General features: G+C 41.7%; 1 long non-coding RNA gene across 1 annotated transcript; it reads right to left on the reverse strand.

The window, feature by feature from the left end:
* Positions 1-11114: 11114 nt before the first annotated feature.
* Positions 11115-14892, reverse strand: LOC125317235. The gene is made up of 2 exons (XR_007199983.1): positions 14815-14892; positions 11115-13448 (listed from the first exon to the last, which is right to left on the reverse strand). It is a non-coding gene; the product is annotated as an uncharacterized LOC125317235 (long non-coding RNA).
* Positions 14893-17896: the final 3004 nt, after the last annotated feature.

Here is a 17896-nt window from a genome sequence, read left to right on the forward strand (position 1 = left end):
CTTTCTGCTGTGTCAGCCCTCAGAGACAGCACTGAATAGAAGAACCAACACAGCACTGGGGTGGAGGCCAGAGATGGATGGCCACAAAATCTCTCCCTTTTGGCTGTGAGAAACCAGTAATTCGGCACAGCTCTTCAGGAAACCGCAGCTTCAATATGCCTGTGATAGATGCTCGTCCTAGATTACAGCATCCCTGCACTGTTTACATACATGCATTTGGTGCAAGGCTAACTTTGTAGGCTCAGAGATGGGGAGTTTCCTGGGATTTCTATCTTGGTAGAACTTATGGAATAATAATTTTAAATAGCTTCTTCAGACCTCTCATTTCTTCCTTCTCAGCTTCTCCTCAAAAACGTTTTCTACCATAGAGGTTTCAAGAAAAAGCCAGTGTTGCCCTCTCACCACTGTAATTTGCCCTAAATGACTCCAGAGTTGCAAAACCTTGCCCTATTTAACCCAGGTTGGCTCTTCATTTTCTTTTATTACTACAAATTCTTTGGAGTACGACTGGTCAATTCCAGCTGAAATGCTTGGCATCCCATAATTTACTACTTTACCATGAAAAATCAATTTCCACAAAGGAAGTTACATGACAGTGTCCTCTCCACACCCTTTCTTCAAAGCATAGGCATAGGTTTTCCTCAGCTGGTTGTTTAAATATCTTCAGAGATGAAATCACCATAGTATCTCCTTCTCATCCATCCCAAGCCTTCATTCTTTTCACCATGAGACTGTCCAACATCCGTGTGTCTAATGTTCAGCTTCATTTTCTGTTCCTGAATTTATGCCCATCATTTCTTGTCCTGTCTTCCACAGACATGGAAAATATAATTTTTTCCTCCTTGCAGCAGTCTCTACATAACTGAAGACTATTACATTACACCTGAGTTTTCTCTTCTTTAGGGTTAAAGCCCCAACTGTCTCAAACTTCTCTTAGAAGTTCATGTTTTCTTGGTCTCTGGCTGTAAACAATGGGGCTTTTTTCACAGTGTTCTTCAGGAAGCTTGACAATTAGTCTACCACTTTCTGACTGTGCTGTCATGATGGAAAGAGCATTTCTGCACTTCTCTGAAGGTTCAGTAGACAGAAGATTTATCATAAATCCTAATGACAAGTAGGAAGCTTATCTTTCCTTTTTTCCCCCAATATCAGGACATTGTCATCTTGTGTGCAGTTGAGGAGGCAATCTAGCTCAAAGATACTGATTTTTGCAGCTGCCTGATTAGTTATTCCCCTCAGTGTATGAATATATTCCTAGATGTATGCTGTAGACTGTTCCTGGGGGATGACTCCAAAGTGCAAAACACAGCACTTCTCTGTTTTTAAATAGCATCATATTTACTTTGGCAAGATCCTTTGCATCTTTATTCTTGTTCTCCATTACACCTGCAACCTCTTCTGGCCACTGAGATTGGAGGTTTAGTAAGTATATTTTATTGCAGAAGATACATGTCAACAGTACAAGATAGAAAAGAGCCCCTTGTAGAAAAACACTGAGTACAACTTTCCATTTAGAAATAAATCACAAATAACTGTTTTCTGAAAACAGTATTACAGATAGTTTTGCTTACTACGGTTCTATCTTGCACTATCTATATGGTATCTATCTTCTATTTTCTAGTCCTCTCTCATCCATAGAAAGGGCATACGAGTCAGAGTAAAAGGTCATACAAGAAAATTAGAATATTTACTGCTTCACCCTTATTCCCAAAGTACCTTACTGTGAGATGGAACAAATTCAAAAGGGTTTGATAATTTTTTTCCAGTTTTATTTCCTTTTCAGTTCCTGCAAGATACAGCACAATTAATTCCCAAAAGGAAGTATAAGTATCCCCAAATTTCTTGCAGGATGTACAGCAATATCAATACAGTCAATGACTGCTTTTCATGAGATTGTTTCACACACTTCACAAGCATGTCCAAATGAAGTAGAAAGCCATAAAACTCAGATGCTGACAATACTCCTAGGCTTTTCCATGACTCAACTTAAATCTAACTTTTTGGACAGCCTTCTGCTGAGTTATTTTTAGCTTTTATCAACTCATGCATTTTCTTCCTGTAAGCTGAGCAAATTTCCACAAAGTCTCCTCAGAGCAGAGGTTGCAAATATGAAGAAAAAAACCAGGAAGTGTCAAAGATTCCTTAGCAGATATTATTTAGCAACAGAGAATGGTGTGGAGTTGTCAAGAGATGTCATGTGTTGTATGTCACCTTTAATGGTTTCAGAGGTAACAGGTCAGTTGCTGAGTTGTTTTGGTTTGATTTGGGGGGTTTTGGTTGGGGTTTTTTGATTTTCAACAGAAATTAGTGGGATTTGAGAGACCGTTCAAAGGCAGGAAAGAGTCCAAATGAATGCACCAGAAACTGGCCTTCATTTAAAACTAAAAATACAATCTTGATTAGATTTTGCATGTCTTTTGCAGTAAAACTATTTTCTTTATCTTCACGGATTTGAACTGTAGTTATTGGCAAAGCCATTATTGTTGCATGCTATCAAGGAGCAATTGCTAGAAAGTAACAGAGAAATAATTAAAATAGTGCATATTCCTTTCTAGGTCTTGACATAGACTTCATTAAAAGTAGGCTCCTGGGCTTCTGTGATGCACCCAGTACTTCTCACAGTTTTAGGCTATGTCACTTCTAAGATTTTTGAAGTAGAGATTTTATCTGTCAGAAGAGACTTGTTCACTTGGAAGGAAACTACAAGAACTGTCTCATCCAGCCCGACCACTTCAGGGCTGACCAAGAGTTAAAACATGTTGTTAAGGGTATTGTCCAAATACCTCTTAAACATTGACAGGCTTGAGGCCTTGGGCATCCCTCTAGGAAGCCTGTTCCAGTGTTTGACCACTCTCTTGGTATAGAAATGCTTCCTAATGTTCAGTCAGAAGCTCCTCTGGCACAGCTTTGAACTATTCCCAGGAGCCCTGTCGCTGGTGTGGTGGGTTGACCCTGGCTGAACTCCTGGTGCCCACCAAAGCCACTCTGTCAGTCCCCTCTACAGCTGGACAGGGGAGACAAAGTATAACAGAAGTCTCATGGGTTGAGATAAGGTCAGGGAGAGATCACTCACTTTGGTTAGCATCATGGGCAAAACAAACTTGATTTAGGGAAATTAGTTTAATTTATTATCAGTCAAGTCAGAGTAGGATAATAAGAAATAAACCAAAATCTTAAAACACCTTCATCCCCTACTCCTTCCCTCTTCCTCATCTCAACTTTGCTTCTAACTTCTCTCTCTTTCCCTCCAGCTGAGAAGGGGGGCAGAGAATGGGGTCTCTGATCAGTTCACCACACATTGGCTTTGCCTCTGCTTCCTCCTCAGGAGAACCCACACTCTTCTCCTGCTCCAGCATGAGGTTTCTTCCACAAGAGACAGTCTTCCACAAACTTCTCCAATAGGAGTCCTTCCCATGGGATGCAGTTCTTCATGAACTGTTCCAGTATGGGACACTTGCACAGGGCACAGTCCTTCAGGAACAGGCTGCTCTGGCGTGGGTCCCTCATGGGGTCACAGGTCCTGCCAGCAAACCTGCTCCAGTTTGGGCTCCTTTCTTCATGGCACCACAGGTCCTGCAAGGAGCCTGCTCCAGTGTGAGCTTCCCACGGAGCCTCCTTTGGGCGTCCAACTGCTCCAGCATGGGCTCCTCCATGGGTGGCAGATGGATCTCTGCTCCCCCATGGACCTCCATGGGCTCAGGGGCACAGCTGCCCCACCATGGGCTGCACCATGGGCTGCAGGGGAATCTCTGCTGCAGTGTCTGGATCACCTTATTCCTCTTCTTCCTCACTGACCCAGGTGTTTGCTGGGCAGTGTCACTCACATATTCTCACTCTCTCCGACTGCTGTTGTGCAGCAGTTTATTTCCCACCTTATTAAATACATTATCCCAGAGGTGCTACCACTCTGGGTGGTAGACATTCCACTAATGGGCTTGGGCTTGGAGTTGGATTTGGGCTTGGGCTTGGCCAGCAGCAAGTTCATCTTAGAACTGGCTGGCATTGACTCTGTTGGGCATGGGAGAAGCTTCTGGCAGCTTCTCACAAACCCAGCCCTGTAGCCCTCCCACTACCAAAACTTTACCACACAAACCCAGTACACCGGAAGAAGAGCTCAGCACCTCCCTCTCCCCTTCCTCTCCTCAGAAAGCTGCAATGAGGCCACCCCTCAGCCTCCTTTTCTTCAAACCAGACAAGCCCAGAGTTCTCAGCTGCTCCTCACAGGACATGCCCTCCAGTCTTACAACCAGCTTTGTTGCCCTCCTCTGGATGCTTTCAAGGACCTTCACATCTTTCTTAAATGGTGTGGGGCACATCAGATTTGGGAGGGCCAAGGACTGAACAAAGGTGAACTCTGCAGCCACACAGACAGCTGCTGGTGGTGCAGGGGAGCAGGATGCACCCTCAGGATGTTGAAAGAGGAACAGTATCTGCCTCATTTACCAGCCTCACCGTGGCTGCAGGTGATGCTGCAGGGTCAGCCCTGAGTGGCTCACATGAAACAAACCTCTTCTGCTTATGCTGTACGTTTTCAGAGGTGTGTGCTGAGGGATCTTTGCAGTCTGCCTGTGAAGGCCGTGGAGAGTAAACACAAGCCAAAGTAAAAAGCACACTACAGCACTACAGCAAAAACCAGCTCCCAATCTCATCTCAGAGTTTAGTTGTGGCTAGGAAGGAGGAAGCAGTGCTTGGGTTATCTATGCAAAGGTGTGAGCCAATACTTGCTTACTCGCCAGAGCTCCTCAGAGAAAAGTTTCTCAGCAGTCTCACAGTTTCAGCCTTTAAGCTTCAGAACTCTGCTGCACTATCCCCAAACCCAAACTGCTGTCAAGTATGACCCGTGATCTTCATCACCCAACACCCTCTCTCTGTGCATCTTATCTTGCAAGAGGGCTCATTCCAGGATGCCCATCAGGACCACCTTACTCCCTCATCCCCAACTCATATGTCAGGTCATTCTTTGATCAGCTAATCACAGAGAAGTAATGAACCACATCCCTATGTATGGACACCTTGGAAACTAAGGAAGGATGAGTGGCTTCTACAGTGTTTGCTCCATTCAGGTAGAATAAATTCCAGCCAGGCCACATCAAATTGCCTTGGAACAGGGTTCTTCCCCTGATGCAGCACACAAAGGTGATTTGAAGGTATCTTTTCTATTTGTTTCTGGTTCTTCTACCCACACGGTACTTTTTTTGCAACTCCAGCAAACAGTGTCTGGGGATGGAGATTGAGCTGGGCATACACTAAAGGCAAGTCCCAATCTTCTCAAAACACCAAACCTCCAATCATACCCAACATTAGTGCCACACTTCATATTTGAAAATCTGATTGGTCTGTAACTGGCTGCTGAGCACTAAAAAATGAGGGTCTTTAAACAGATGATGGTCTTTTGAAAAATACCTTTCATTAATTTACTTTGACTAAACTTAGTCTGACACTGGGACACAGGAATGAAGAGAAAAATAAAAGGATCAATATTTGCTTACACAGTCTAAGCAATTACTGTGTATTTGAGAGGTTCATTATTCCATCTTATAAGTTAATTAGCATGGAGAATTAAAAAATAGCTAGATTCACTTCACCGCTCATACTCCTGCTAACAGCAGTACAAGATTTGTATTGAACAGGAATAATAGTTGGGTGTAAAAATTTTCCTTGTAAAGTCAGAAACCATCTTTTACTGGTTCTCTGGCAATGTAATTGAGTGCCTGATATCTTCTCTTATAATTCAAGAGAAACATAAAAACTACCATGTAAACCTTTCTATCTTTACGTGTGTGTGTGTGTGTGTGTGTGTTTTAGGCATGATTTTGATAAGTGTTGGACATTGGCTTCTTTTCACTACTAGAAGCTAAGGGAGCTTCTCCTGGATGACATATATGTATGCACTCATCTAACAGAACAGGGGGGGAGTTGGTTGGGTATTTTTAATGAAGATATTTCACAACTGATCCATAAGCCCGAGCTCCATCAGTGGTTGTGGTGCATGGATACCCAGTTATGAGCAGATGGACAACACTGCTCAGGAAAGCAGTTATGCACCTGGAAGAAACTGAGATACTTGATAGTTTAGTGCTCTGCATTTGCTTAAGTGAAAAAGGCTCCAAAGCACCTCTGTGACTTTAGATCATGAAATGCTCTCCATTGTGAGACAATACTATGTAATGCATTGATAAAAGGTATTCTCTATCTTTTGCATTGATCTGATTCCTCACTGCTTTGATATTAATGTGGCTTTGTTGAAAGATGTGAAGGTGCAGATAACTAAAGTTTGTCTTTTTTCTGCATTTTTCAAGAGACAGCAATTTCTAGGCTAAGTAGACAGATTTGAGTGTTCTGAGACTCCTGACCAGTCCAGCCTGTGGATGGGATTTGAGGTGGGTGTCAGCATGCTCCTGACAATATTTGGGGTTTAAATTGACCCTGACCCTTTCAGGGTGTTCCCACAGCAGGCTAACCTTGAGTAAAGTGGAATTGATCCAATGTAGGCTGTTAGATGTGGCGTAAATCCAAGTATAACTGCCAAAGGGTTGGATTTCCAACAGTAATGTGGTTGGTTATGATTTGGAAAGCCTGCTCCTGTCACTAAGCAGTCACAGTCACAAGTACAGGGATCAGAGGCACCCTGGAGAAGAAATTTAAAGAAAGCCAAGGACAAGTGGAGGTCAAGGAAATATTTCTCTGAGAAATAAAGAATCAGCTCCTGCACTTAATCTCTTACTCTCATGTATATGACTAAAACACCTCAGTAATATTTAAAACGGTGCTCAGTGTGATGTATAGCTTAATAGTATCTTTAATCAGTAGAAGCTAGACTTAAATAAATTTTTAGTTCATGGATTATTCCTGGACCATGTAAGTTGAGAAGATATGTTTTCTGCTGCCAAAATTTATGACTTACCCAAAGTCAGCAGAATAGATAAATTGATGTATGCCTTATCTAAAACAAAGAATGTGATTGGGATGAATTCCCAAACAGGTGATTATGTGAATGATGCAAAAGCCAAGATGTATTTACACAGTGAAGGAAGAACAGATTGGTTTTGGCCCAGGTTCAGCAAAGACAATCCCACAAGTAAAAAGTAGTTACTATGAAACAGATCCAGTGTCAGAAAAATGGAATAATTACCTGGAATTCAGCCCAATTAGTTTCTGTAAGTTCTGATATTCTGCATGTACCAGGAATGTAATGGAAGTGACATTTGATAACATTTTATCTCAGCCTCCTTCAGCTGGAGCCTGTGCACACAAATAAGGAACGGAAGAGAGTGAAGCAAGAACATTTTTACACTTTTTTTTTTTTTTTTTAGATCAACCACAGAAGTCTGCAGGTGTCAAACCTCATACTTTTGCAAAAATGGTATTCTCATTATTTCTTTTTTTTTTTTTCCATTTAAGAATAGAAACACTCTGTTAGTAAGGTAAATGTGCTCATTTGCATTGTTAAGCAGTACTTCTAAGTGTTTTCAGTACCTTTTCATAGAAAACAGAAACTTAAAATTAAGAGAAAAATAATCCTTTCCCATCAAATTCTAATTGATTAATACTTTGCTTGAACAGTATCAAAACAAGAGAATCCATTATGGCCAGCTTCAGAAATGGCATACATCGCATTCTGTTTAAGCAATTTATACTACAAGTTTTTGCGTGTCATTGAACACAGTTATTACTTAATTTCACTGCTGATACAAGAGGGTTAGGATGAGGCTGTAAACTGCAACACTTCTCACAACCAGAGATAAATCATGAGTTTGAATTTGTAAAAATAACTAATTCAGTCCTAGAAGGAGGTGGGTATTGTTGGACCAATGGGAACTGATGGAGAAGGCACCAAAAGGGAGGGCCCTGCTCTGTGTCACTTCTTGCAACAGCCAGTCCTTATAGAGCACTCCTTGTTTACTGATGTCACCCTGTCACTTGTGCCACACAACCCGAGGGTTCACAGGATGCCAAAGAGCAGATTTCCCATCAGATCCTGGAAATCCTTCAAGGTCACTGTGCCAAAATATAGTTTTCCTCTCCAAACAAAAGTTCTTTGGTAAGAAAGCATTGTCTGTCAGAAAGACATTGCCCAATCAGTCCCGCCAACATCATATTGCCTCTATATGAAGCAGCACGTCCCAGCTTTGGCCAGGGATGCAGGAAAACACAGTAGGCTGGAATTTGCTGCCTGTTTTTGTGATGTCCCTGTTGCAGACTCCCAGCCTGTCATGCAAGTTTCCTGTACACCTTCCATTGCAGTCATCTGGCTCTGCCATCAGCTTCCTGAGGAGCACAGCGTGGGCGCATGCTCTTGGGTTGGTCAGGAAGCTGCATGGAGAAGCACAGAGGCAAACCAGAGAAATTCAGCACTTCTAGCCTCTCCAAGAAAAGCAGTGTCTTCCTACTATGTCTGCATTTCCTGCATACATGTCCTGACTCCCCATGTCACCCTTCTGCACTCCTAAGGGGAAGGTTCTATGGCTCATATCACAGCACATCTTTCTGCAGCCTTCCTAGTCTTCCACTATAGCTACACCAGCCTGGCCCAGTTAAGCCAAGGAATGCACCTGCAGACGCAGCAAGTGCAATTTGAGGTGTCTTGTTGGTCCTTGCATGCAACATCTTCCTTGTCATTCACCTTGATGGATGATTCTGGCTATTAAATTAACAGGTGTGAATGAAAGAGCAAGACCAGGACGAGGAAAAGCAGAACTATTGCTAGATTTAATTGCAAATTAATATAATTGCAAAATATTTAATGGCTTCTCACTGTGATTTATCAGAAAAAATTTAAAGGAAAACTGAAAACAAAGGTTCTAGCAACAGCAGGAAAGAAGGCATACAGGGAAGTAGGTTATATCTCAATTGTATAAATGTACTTGATCTTCAATAACTCATTAACAACAGGGTCATACTGTTTATTTTTTAGTGCAGCTGTGATTTTTAGGATTAAGCCTATCAATATTTATTCTTGTTTAGCACAAGGCAAACATCCGGTCAGCCCTGGCAAATGCTATCCACTGAATGGCAATTTCATTACGCTTTAGTCACAAAACAAACGTTTGGTTGCTAACAGGAAGGTGAAAGTACAAAATGGGGAGAGTTGGTAACCACTGTGGCTAATGCCAAGATAATTCATCTGTTGCAAACCTCTGAAGTTCTTAGAGATCCCAGTTATCTCCTGTCAATGTAAGGAGCAAAATTTTTGCTCCTTTCATGGAGGTAAACTGAGCTTTTACTAGAAATGATGGCTAATGGAATTGTTTCATAGCTCAGCAAAAGCATCTGTGAAACAGATTTTTCTGCAAACTGCAGTTTCCAGATGAGGTTCCGCTTTCAGACAACTCATCTTGGTGTTGCTCAATGGAGTTGAGTTGATGTGAAGTAATTTTGTTTTTTTCAGTGGCATTTCTCTGAAAGTCTCTGCAGGAAAGACCCTGAAAGCCTCCTGCATTTTTCTGTCATATTGCCATCCAGGACTGCCTGTACCTCTGTAGGTTCTGATCTCGAGAGCTAATCTAAATTAGCTCTAGATATCCAAAAACTCTAAATACGACTATGTGTTTTAAAAAAACCAAAGCTAACCAACATAGATATCAGACGGAGCCTAACAAATATGAGACACATTTGCCAGAGTAAACTGAAGAAGGGTTCAAGGAGTGCTCTGTGGACTTGGTTGTGTACCTTCACAGCATTTGAGACACTCACAGTGGCTTTATCCTTACAGCCCCATGGGATGTAGCAAAGATCTACGAGTCCTGTGGGGGCTGGAGAAAGAGGAGACGCCAGACAACCTGGCCAGAGGACCTGTGGGGTTGCACACTCAGCATCACTTGCTGCTCGTGCCTCTCTGCTCTCCCTGTAGTGCTCCACCCACCGCTCCACTGGACTCACAAGTTTTGTAACTCACCCCCATCAAGACACAATGTAAGTTCTCTTTCTGTGAAATATCTAGGGATGGGTAAATCACACAGAATCAGAGAATCATACAATCATTAAGGTTGGAAAATACGTCTGAGGTCCTCGGGTCCAACCATTAACCCAGCACTGCCACATCCACCACTAAACCATGCCCCCAAGTGCCACACCTATATGACTTTTGAACACTTCCAAGGATAGTGACTCAATCACTTCCCTGGGCAGAATGCTCCAATGCTTGATAAACCTTTCAGTGAAAAAATTTTTCCTAATATCCAGCCCAAACCTCCCCAGATGCAACTTGAGGCTGTTTCCTCCTGTCCTATCACTTGTTGCTTAGAAGAGGTTGACCCCCATCTGGCTACACCCTCTTTACAGTTGTAGAGAGAAATGAAGTTCCCCCTGAGCCTCCTTTTCTCGAGGTTAAACACCCCCAGCTCCCTCAGCCGCTCAAGATTTCTGCTCTAGATCCTTCATCAGCTTTATCATCCTTCTCTGGACACGCTCCATCATGTAAATGATGGCAAAAATAATAAGGGGCTCTCTAGGAAAGCCTTTCCAGGCAGGAGACATAAGTATATGTTGAAGTGAGGCTAGTCTGACTTCAGGGATTTAGAGAGGCTTAATATGGTAGGATTGTATAAATAATGGTATCCAAGGTAAAAATCATTAATAACATTTTTTAAAATTCATTACTTTTTTTTGGGATTTGCCAATACTGTTTCTCTGTCTTACATAAACTTTATGCTACTCAGGGCAGGCAAGATGTATAATCTGTTGCAGGGATTGTACTTAGTTGAAAAACTAAGCAAAAAGAAGATTCATGTCTTTGCTTCCTACTTCGAATATCAAAAAATACTTAGGTGGACACAGTAATGTGAAAACTGATATAAAAGTGAGGAAAAAATTCAGCATGTGTATTCATCTCAGGATGATTTTGACCACAGTAACAGAGAACTGTATTGACATTCATGTTAATATAGTACCGTCTAATGATTTTTTTTTTTAAAGTATTCATTTAAACACTGCCAATGTTTACTTAGCAGGACATTAATAACACCAGGATATTTATCATATAGGAAATGGCTAATGAAATGTGCTTCATCTGTCAGTGGATGTTTATGTTTCAAGGCTGCACTGGATTGTTTACATAGGATTTAGGGAAGAATGGTAGGGTTTTGTTGGTGTCTAATAAGAAGAGGAAAGTTAAATGGCAACTATTATGACTTTTATTATTTTTTATATTACATTAGAACTCATTTCAAATCAATGCTAGAAGCAGCTAAATTCTTTGCTGAAAGATTTAAGGATGAGACAAAACACATTTGGTAGCGATAGGACACAGGACTGGGAGCAAAAGCTGTCCAGCTTTGCAAATAAGCTCACTGCCTACTGCTCCTCTGGTGAGCCCTCCTGCAAGTACTCCTTTGGCTTTGGCACATCTCTTTTTAGTGCATGAGTTTATAAAATTTCTCCATATTCTTAAATTCACCAGTTAAATCAAGGCCAAACTGCATCCCCTAGCTGATGATTTTAGAAATACTCTACTCATTCTTAATGAGTTTTCTCCCAATGGCTACTTCAAATTGGATGCATTTGTCACAATTTTTAAGCATAAGTTATACAGCTTCTGGGACCTTTCCCCCCTAAGAACTGGACACCATGGTTTGAACAACAGGGATTTGAAGGACTTCCTTTAGAAAAGCACAAACACCTTTGCAATTTATAAAAAAAATCAGGCATTTGAAAATTATATTTTCCATCTTCCTTTGCAAGTCTGAGTTCATCATTTGAGGTTTTCCTTCCTTTCTTGAAAAAGGCTTAAAGTGGTACATCCTTGTTGCAAGGACATGTGAGAGCTGCCAGATTGCATCACAACAGGGACAGGCATGAGTGCGGAAACAGGATCCCAGATGAACTGGGGAGCTGCACTAGTCTTTGGTTGTCCTCCAGCAACCTAGGCTTGTTCTTCACAAAAAAGGGCAAATAATAATGCCTCCCACTGATAAAGTGCATAGTTTTTGGTCAGGATGCATGTACGCATGTGTGGAATTTGATCCAGCATACTACTGACCAATGTCTAGTGATCTACCCTTTCTTCTTTTTATATGGTAAAAAAATTTTGTTGATTGAAATCAGTGGAAAATTATGTCACTCTGGCTATCTTAATTTCATGAAAAGGAAAGTGTATAATCATGGCAAAATATTTCCCTTTGTTAGTTGCTCCTAAAGAATGAAATGAAAATTCCAAAGGCAATTCTCTTCCCCATTTTTCCCTTGCCCGGAAATCCGTGGGAGTACAGAATACAATTCAGAAATGCTAAAACCAACCTCTGCTGCACCCCTGCAACTACCTCCAAAGTCAATAGGAGTCACGGGTGCACAAGGAACTGACTTCCCCATCAACATACTGCAATTTTTAACCATTATTAAATTTAAATCTCTCTAGCATCAATATTTATTCCTACTAAATATGAAGGATGTTTAGGCTTATGAGTCACCAATTCTTTTCCAGTTAGCGCTTGCTCTACAATTTCCACCCTTGAATGGAACTAGAGATTTATACATGATATCAGCACACAAAGTCAACTGTTAGGAACAGGAAACGAGAATAACAACTGTGGAGATAAAAACGTGCATCAGTCAGAGCCCGTGCGCTCCGCTGTTGTTTCTTGCTGTTGGTTTTGCAGCAGGCATGAGTGGTAAATCACAAAGAGCGTGAATAAGTACAGCAGGATTTGCTCACAATTTGTTCCATGCAAGCTCAAGGTTGCCACGGGAGACAGGAAGCATTTTTCGGGCACTCCCACAGCAATAAACTGTTGCCACTGTATTAACGAGTGGCAGCAAGCTGTGTTTCCTTCAGCAGAAGCCAAAGAGCTGACCAGCAAAAATGCCCAGGGTGGATGGTGCTTTTCCCCCACTTTCACTTCTTACTTTGGATGCAACTCAGGGTCCTGGTAAAGAGGACAAGCTGCCCTTTGCTCTAAGGTTGTAGGTTCATCCTAGTTTCCAGTGAATGCAAGGTCTGCATAATAAAAACCCACTTTACAAAGTGCCATGGTAGTCTGAAAGCTGGAAAGGTGTTGCAGAGGCGGCTGAGAGACAGCTGGAATCCAACAGCCAGGTTGTGTTCTTTGCATATGTTATTTTGTGAGAGATTGCACACAGGGAAAAGATGGCTCTCAGTGGGATTGTAGCACAGATCAGTGGCTGCCAGCCCAAAATGAGGGTCTGCTAAAAGGCCTTTGTCACTTCAGGAAAGGTGGTCCCTGGAGATGATATGGTAGCTTTCCCATGTTTCAGGATGAATAATCCATCACAGCACTTCTGTAACTCTGAGTGGTGACTGCACCGATGTACTGAGAGCCTCTCCTTGATCAGTGAAGATACCTCATTCCAAAAGGTACTTCTGTAATCCTGTTCTGGGACAGCAGAGTGAGAAGTGACTAATAGCTGGCTGAAAAGGTAGCAGGTGAAACAGGAGCAGGCAGCAGCAGATGTTGGCCATCTCTACTGAAGGACTGAGAAACAGAGTTCAAGAACTGCACATAGGAAACAGAGACACACTTTTAGATAGCTTAAGAAATTTGGCTTCTTATTTCAAAGATCAAGCCTTGTAAAGGTGCTGTAAAATCTGTGTGGAAAGGTATGGTTCCCCAAGCCAGAGGGACAGAAATAGAAGCTCTGCAGCTGCCATAAATCTCTTGCTTCCTAAAGTGGTCCCCAAAGGTAAAGATAAATGCTCACAAGCAGGAAATTTCATGTTGCAATTGTCTTTATATAGACAAAGGCATCACTTTCCCAGGTCGAGATAATATGCCTTGAAGAAATAAAGTATTTTCTCTTACTTTATCTTTTCTACAGTCCTCTTCCTTTTCTATGCTCCTCCCTGAATTGCCAGATGGTTTTCTTGCCTGATAGTTTGGCTTGAGGGACAAGGTATTCTCACATGTCTGCTACTGATAAAACAGGGTATACCTGTCCCCAAGGAACAGTCTTACCTGAGTATGGCAATACATGGAAAATGCTGCTGCAAACAACTAAGTGACATCATTTATTTCTTAGCCCTGACTAGGTTGTTCTATAACAAGTAAGTGCAGAATCCTGCTTTTAAGAATATGTCCGTTTTCTGCAGTCTTTCCACATAATTGTGAGGAGATATATGCTAGCTGTATCCCTCACCTGCAGAACAGAGTTGTAGACTAATATAGGAAAGGAGAGGAATACAAGGTATTTATTATTTAGTATCTATCGATCCTAGAAATTAAGCAGAACAAACTTTGATTTTCACCTGGGTACTTTAAATCAATTAAGCTTCTCATGGTGAAAAGACTTAATGAATGAAAACATCCTCAGTGCTAATTAGCATATCAAATACAAATCAAAATAACAGCAGAAACAGTCCCTTGGAGATAACACATCTACTTAAAGCGCACAGATACAAAATTTAAAGTTTTGTTTTTCTCCATCCTACTCCTTATTCACACCTACATGCCAACAGGCACTGCACTGTTTTCTCTCACCTGAAATACTCTTAGAAGGTAACAGCACAAATATACCAAGTTCTCATTCTACTTATAATCTTAGTCACATCAGCTCTGGATCTCAGGGAGAACCCTGCTGGTCAGCCACTGTGCACCACAGCTGATTTCTTTTTAGTAAATCCTTCATTACAAGTCAAATAAAGATTTCAGGAAAGAAATATCAGCAAGAAAACTTACTTCTAGGTAGAATATTTTTTCTCTGATAAAAGACTTATTTTTCTGTGTTATCCTTTATTTAACCCATTGACACAATCTAAGAAGCACTTTATCACTTTCAGGTAGAAGAATCATCCTGAAGTTGCATAACAGCCACACAAAGCTACAAAAAAAGCTGATGCTGGATCCCTGGCATTTAACAACCCACCTCATTCAGCAGCCACTGCACTTCCCTTGCTTTATCTGCGCGCCTACTTCCCACTGAGACATGTGAATTCGTGTGAGTTCAAGATGCATCTGGGAAAAAAAAACAACCTTTCTTCTTTGTGCAACAGATAGAAGCTTTTTGCTCATCAGCAAAGAGAGGTTGTTTCTTCCACTTTACTAACAATAGATCTGGTGGGCTGAAGAGTGCAGTTAATCTGCTCTGACTGCTGCAGCTGTGTGGGAGCACACCGGGGCACAATGTCCTCCTGTATGGAGATTTTGACTCAGTGAGGCAAAGAATAAATGTTTAGACAATGCTGAGTTAGAAGTTTTTGGGGGGTTATTTTTTGTTTTGGGAAAGAATCTGAACTGGCACTGAAGACAGTAGCATGTTTAGTCAGTTAAAGGCATGGGGAGGAGAGTTCGCTTTTCCAGAATCCATTAGAAATCTTGTGCAGATGCTACTACAAGAAAAGAAGAATTTTCAGAAAACATTTATTTAAATAATCAGTGTGGTACAACTGAATTGAAAGGAAGGACAGAGTGAAGCCAGCTGAGCTCAAGTGCATGACTGCCCATGAGGCTGCATGAGGACTATTGCCCACGCTCCTGGATCAGTCCAAAGAAACTCTTCCTTGTGTTTGAACAAGCAGTGAAAAGAAAGGCACAAACTGCCCTCTCAAGGTGCCTCTCTCTCTGTTCACTGGACAGGCACCCTGCAGAACGAGCTTAGATTAGTCACTTTGGTTTACCTCAAGCTTACATTTTTAGAGTTTATTATAAATAAGGTTTAACTGATATTTTCTTTTTTTTTTTTTCCCTTTCTCTGTATCAGGGCCAAAATCTCTATCTCTTTCAACAGGATATGCAGAAATTTCCATAAATCCATTACTGAGTTAATATATTTTTTCAATCAAGAAATCTGTTGTCCAACAGTGACTAGTCCTACTTCACCGTTTTCCACCAATTCCATAAATTGCATCAAAGTTTTGTCATATCTTAATTCAGATTTTCTCAGAAACATGACTCATCACTGAAGAATGTTCTGGTCATTAAAAAGGTTAAGACATAATATTTTCTTACATTTTTGTGGCTGTTTTCTCTTTAGAAGAGAAAATATTATAGGAAAGGAAGCTTCCCTGCTGATTGCAGTTGCTCAGCTTTCCTGTATTTCTCCTTTTTTGCTTCTACAGTTACTTCAACTCAAAATTTAAACCAAGCTTCTTTACAGAAAACCTTGATGCTGCAAAAATATTTTGCTAAGAAACACTACTGGAAAACTGAAAGGATAAATCTTCCTTTGTCCTTCTTAAACTCAAACAGAGACAGGAGGATGATAGAAAGTTGTGAGTAATGCTCTCTGTAAGCTTTGAAAGAAGAACATGCTCTCATCTGAGCCACTGCTGACCACAGGAAGAAGGAGAAGTGACAGCAGACACTGTTTCACACTTGCCTGCAGCAGCTGGGTGGTAGGCACAAGCATTGTTACACAGCTTATTTTTCTGAGCACACTGTGGAGCTCACCCACTATCAGACTTTTCTTTCTTCTGTAACTTGCACTGCTAGTCTTTTCCTCAATAATTCTTTGCCCTTTTTAAAAAGGAATCTGATTTATTATCAGAGGATCCCTAATAGCACAAAAATCTCCCCTCAAGCTTTCCCTCCCTTCACGCCAAGTTCTTAGCCTTGCTCCGTTTTCTCCCGCTTCTTTCACTGGCTCTCCTCCCATGCCTTGCAGCCAACACCTTTGAAGAAATACTCAGCCTCCTCCACCTCGCTCGTTCACCTGGCTGTTGCTCCTGCTATATAATGGTGCCCATGCACTGAGAGCACTCTCCTTCAGTGAACTCTGCTTGTCCTCATGTACCCTCAGTACCCTGGGCTTCCATTCAGTCATCTTCTTCCAGCTGCAACATTTTCTCCATGCAAGGAATGTGGGTTCAGTTTGTGTGTATAGGTTCCACCAAGTCTAGATGCAAGGCAGGGTGCAATGGAGTGTGGACACTCACTGTGCAGCTCTCATGGACCTGAAGGAGCTTGTCCAGCTGTAACCCTTTCATCAGAATCACTGGTGTTCCATGTGTGACACTGCAATTCTGCAATGCTGTTGTCCAAGCTCACCACACTGCCTCCTGAGACTCCTGCAAGCCCTTTCCTGCTTTATCAGAAATGCCTTTTCCAACCTCCCACCCCTTTCTTCTACCCAACAGGGGCCTCACTCACTCCCTCATTGCCACACAAATTTCCCATATGTGTTCTTACCTATTCCACTGTCTCTTGCTCTCCCTAATGCCCATTTTCACTCCAAGTGACAGGATTTTTTATTTGTTCCTCATGCTACACCTGCTCCAGCCAGACGTGGTAGGGCTCCTGTCTCCTCTCACAGTTGTCTCCTATTTCCCCTTCCATGTTTCTGTGCAGTTCCTATCATGTATCCCACTTACAGTCTCTTTTCCAGATGGACTTTACCTCATGCAGCACAGTTGTGCCAACCCTCTGCTCCTCATTCCCTTCTATGTCACTCCCCAAGTGACCTTGGATAATGTTCTCTTCTGTTTCTAAAACTATCTCCAAATCCAACCTGCAATCCCTCTCCTATATTGCTCCAATTTCCCCACTCTCTCCTTGGAAAAAATTGGTAATTTTCTAGGAGTCCAGTTTGCATGTGCTGTTCCTGGGCAGTTTGTAACATGATTAGTACTTACTTGGGCTTCAGAAAGAGGGAAAAAGAATGTTCATTCAACTAATGACATAAGGAAATCTGGAACCTTCATTTTTCTCTCTATCAGGCTTTTTCAGGGTTCTGATTTGTATCCATTTTGACAAGGTTGTTCCTACTGATGCTAAAGAATCTCTTGACATTTTCAAATGGAAAATTACTGTGCTAAAGCCAGACAAGCCCAGTGATTTATCTATTTTTATGCATTGTCCCAGGCATCTGAGTGAGAAGCAAAATAGCAGTTGGCACCTCAGTGGCTGTTTAGATGGAAAATATATGAGTCCCCTCTTCAATTCCTAAAAGGCAAAGGAAGACACATCTTAGTCCTCAAGTGCATTGGACAGCAAGGGCACCAGCTTTCTGA

The sequence above is a fragment of the Corvus hawaiiensis genome, chromosome 26, assembly GCF_020740725.1.
Source record: "Corvus hawaiiensis isolate bCorHaw1 chromosome 26, bCorHaw1.pri.cur, whole genome shotgun sequence".
NCBI classification, from domain to species: domain Eukaryota; kingdom Metazoa; phylum Chordata; class Aves; order Passeriformes; family Corvidae; genus Corvus; species Corvus hawaiiensis.